We start from the raw sequence: 4,571 nt of genomic DNA, 5'->3' as shown, positions 1-4,571 counted from the left end.
CCTTTCCATGAACGTGGACTACAGGCTAAGCCCAGTCCTAGAGGGTTTTACTGCTTATCATTCATTCCACTAGTTCCCACTAGTCAATCCTTGGTCTCCAATATTAATTTTCTTGTTGAAGTGTCAAAATACTCTGGGCAAAGCAATTTGAGGGAGAAAAAAACTTGTTTGGGCTTACAGTTTGACATACCATGACATAGAATCCATAGCTCTAGGCTATTGAGGCAGCTGGTCATGTTGACTCCATAGTCATGCAACAAAGAGAAAAGACTACAGATGCTCACATCACTTTCTCCCTTTCATTGAGTCCAGGTCCCATGAAATAGTGCTGCCCAGAGTTAGAGTGGATCTTTCCAACTCAGTTCACCTAATCTAGTCAATGTTTCACATACATGCCCAGAGATTGTCGAGATTGCATCTAAGTGACCAAGGTTATAACCACTACACTTCCTAACAACTTCCGGAAGCAAGCAATTCTCCATTCATTTTTAGCGCCGACACTTAAGCTTCAGAAATGTTAAATGTTGTGTTTCCAAAAGGATGCAGAAGTCACTGTGCTTGACTTTTATATTCTATGAGGAGTCAGAAAAGCACTTAGCACCAATGAAAGCAAGAAAATGAGCTGTAGAGTGACATGTAGGGCTAACCTAAGCACTTGTGTGATATCTGAATGTGACATGTTTTCTTTAGCTGAGGCATTCTTTTTTTGTTGTTGTTTGTTTGTTTTTACATTTTGATTTTGTAAAACATGCTAAATGATTATCCACAAAGTCCTCTAAGATATAAGGTACATGTAATATTAAAGATTTTATGGTCCAAATTTCAAGTCTTTAGACAATTAAAAGCTTCTTTTCATGAAAGTCCTACACTTTAGTGTCAGATGCTTTCGTAGGGGCCCATGATTCTGCCTTGACTACAAAGTTAACAATGGCTTGTTTAGGTCAGTGCTCTTACTGTACATCAGCTGCATTTATACAATTCTTTTATAATGAATTCTGGGGTTTAGGGGTAACAGAAATATTTCATTATACTCTTGATAATTAATGATATCCAAAGTTCTACTGTGAGAGCTTCATTTCTCTTTACATGAGAATTTTGAACACTATTATGTTAGAAATACATTCTAAAAATGGCAAGCTTTAAAATAAAAGATCAGAAAACTGGGTTCTATGAGCAAAACATGAACTGAGGCCTGCTTCTGTATAGTGTTATAAGATTTTTAAAAAATATATTTAAAGACTATTTTAAGGGACTAGAGAAATGGCTCAGTGGTTACAAGGACCCAGGTTCAATTTCTAGTACCCACACAGCCACTCACAGCTCCAATTCCAGGAGATTGAATCCCTCTTCTGGCTTCTTTGGGTATTGCACACACACGGTACACAACATATATGCAAACAAAACACCCATACACATAATGTACACATAATAAGAAAACCTCACAAAGAGAATATTTTAAAGTAATATCTAGCAAATACAATAACTATCCCTTTAAGAAAATGCCTGGCCTGGGCTGTGATTCAAGTTATAAAGTATACGTTATTTGTCCTGGAAAATAAGTGTCCATGCAGAGCAGAGAGAGGCCAATAGACCCTGCTAATGTTTCTCACTTCCAAAGTGTTTGTGGGAGCCAAGGAGACATGCCACTCACTTCTCCTTCTAGAACAGAACTAAACTTTGCAAAGAAGAGTGCACTTTCTACCTATGATGCCTCTAAGATCTTGCTTTTATTAATTTTTATTCTTAGAGAATTTCATACAATGTACTTTTTATCATATTCTTTCCAGTTCCACATTGTCCCAATCCCTCCATGATGCCTACATGCCCAACTTCCATGTGCTTTATTTCTCTAAAAAAACCAACGCAGCAGATGAAGGAAGAGGAGAAAGAAGAGGAGGGGAAGGAGGAGAGGCATGAGGAGGAGCTGGCGGGTGAGGATGAGGAGGAACATAAAACATGGAGTCTATTTTGTGCTAGCCACTATTCCTGAGCATGAGACCTGCCCTGGAGTGTGGTTCCCTTCCAGTGTCACTTCACAGAAGAGAACAGATGTTCGCTCTCCAAATAGCTTCTTCTGACTCATTTTCAATGGAAAGTCAGGTTTTTCCCTGGCAACTTTGGAAGGTGCCTTACACCAAAGATAATAAATGAATTCTAAGTAGATGTGTGCATGTGTGTGCGCGGGCATGTGTGTGCATGTCTGTGGAGCTTACCACTTTATCTGTTGAGGTGGGGGTCTCTCCATAAACTTGCAGCTTTGCCAACTTAACTAGTCTAGCCAAGTTGCCACCGAGATCAGATCTCTCCTAAATTTTGGGACTTCCATGGCTGCTAGTGACCTGAACTCCAGGCTTCACACTTGCAGATATGCTTTATCTACCAAGCCATTTTTCATGGCACTGTTACACTCTTAATTTTATATGAAAGACATGAGATCTGTGAGTCTCATGTGAGTGAGTGAGTGTCTTTCCACAGGGCATAGAGTGAGTCAGTCTTAGGACTACCTTTGTAGCTTCAGGATTCCCATTTTGAACTCTATCTACCTGAGTCCCCAGTTCACTTTTTAAAAGGACACATTACTGGCACCTGTGTTACAGCTCTGTCTGAAATCTATCATCATATCTTTTTGTTTCTGCCCCTTCCTTTTTTTTTTTTTTTTTTTTTTACACACTTGTTATCATGCCATGACTTTTTGTTGTTGTTGTCTGTATACTGACTTTGAATAGACACTAAGAACTCATAATATCTTTTATATGTTTGCTTGGGTCATTTTGTATGTATATTCCAATTTTGGTTTGCTCAGTTTTGGTCTCTCTCTCTCTCTCTCTCTCTCTCTCTCTCTCTCTCTCTCTGTGATGCCTATATGTGTATTTTTACATGAAGGTCAGAGGTCAGTGTCAGGTGTACTTGAACTGCTTATTTTTGAGCTGGAGTCCTTGGGACTTACCAATCCAGCCACACTGACCGACCAGTGTGCCCTAGGAATCCTCTTGTCTCTGTCTTCCCAGTCTTGGACTGTGGGTGCTGGTTCCAAACCAGGTCCTCATGTTACATAGCATGCAAGCACATTACTACCTGAACCGTATCTCCCACTCCTATATTTAATATTTTAAGATTAGATTGTTATTGCTAAAATTTCAGGAAATATAAAACAACACAAAGAAGAAAATAAAATTTATCGTGTCCTAAGGTTTTAGGATAACCACTGTGGTCGTAAAGATTTAAATGACCCCTGCAGGCTCATACATTTGAATTCTTAGGGAATGACACTATTTAAAAAGATTAGAAGGTATGGTTTTATGTGTCCTTATTGGAGGAAGTGTGTCACAGGAGTGGACTTTGGAGTTTCAAAGGCCCAAGCCAGTCCCAGTTTCTCTGTCTTCCTGCTGCCTGCAGATGTGGCTCTAGAACTCTCAGCTACCATGTCTGTCTGTGTGCTGCCATGCTCCGCACCATAGGAATAAAAGACTACACTTCTGAAAAGAAGAGCAAACCCAGGTAAATGCTTTCCTTTGTAAGAGTTGCTATAGTCAAAAGTGGTATCTCCTCACAGTAATAGAACACTGACTAAGACAGAAGTTGGTACTGGGAGTGGGGTGTTGCTCTGACAGGCCCGGTCATGTTTCTTATTGGTAGACTTTGAGATGTTGGATTAGCAAAGCAGTTGAATGCTTTAAGTGAGGTTTAATAGGCCAACCTAGTAGGAACAGTGAAGACAGTGGTGCTGAGAGCAATGTAGATTATGATGGCCTGACTCAGGCAGTTTCAGAGAAGAGTATTAGCATGTGGCTTAGAGGTGTTTCTTGTGATATTTTGGTGAAGAATGTGGCTGCTTTTTGTCCCATCTTAAAAAGTCTGCTTGAGGCTAAATTGAAGAGTTTTGGATTAATCTCCTCTGCAGAGGAGATTATAAAAACAGCCTAGCATTGATTGTGTCACATGTTTATTAGTGGCCAGTCTTATGCAGATCTATAGTGAAAAGGCACAAGCTGAGTAAGGAAGAATAAAAAATGTACAGTTTGAAGAGAAAGGGGACACCAGGAAGTTTAATGGAGCTAAATCGGGTGCTCAAAGAGATAAACAGATTAAAGAAAATCCCTATGCCAAATGGAATAAAGGGAGTGGTAACCCCAGGCCTAGACTCCACCCAGCTAAGCTTCCAACTCATGAAAAAGAATTAAAGGAAAGCTTTAGCAGTAAAGAAAATCATCAAAGCTCGAAAGCTGATGCAGATGTAATTAAACAGGGGAGCCACATTCCAGCCCCAGCAAGCAGGAGAATGTGGTGGCTTCAGCCACATGAAACCAGCACCAGAAAAAAAGTATGATACAATCAACAAAACTGCAGCGCGCTTTGACATTAGACATGAAGATACAGAAGTTAGAGCTTGCCCTGCTGGTTTTTAGTCTTGCTTTGGTCCAGTATTTCTTTTTTTCTTTTCTTTCTTTTCTTTCATTCATTCATTCATTCTTTCTTTCTTTCTTTCTCTTTTTTTATGTTGATTTTACAGGAGGTTACGGTTAAGAGAATGTAACTATCAGAGACTTTGAACTTTGGAATTTTAAACAGTT

This window comes from Acomys minous (genome assembly GCF_964271855.1).
Source record: "Acomys minous genome assembly, chromosome: 8".
NCBI classification, from domain to species: domain Eukaryota; kingdom Metazoa; phylum Chordata; class Mammalia; order Rodentia; family Muridae; genus Acomys; species Acomys minous.
The sequence above is the reverse complement of the archived record's forward strand: the minus strand, read 5'-3'. Positions refer to the sequence as shown.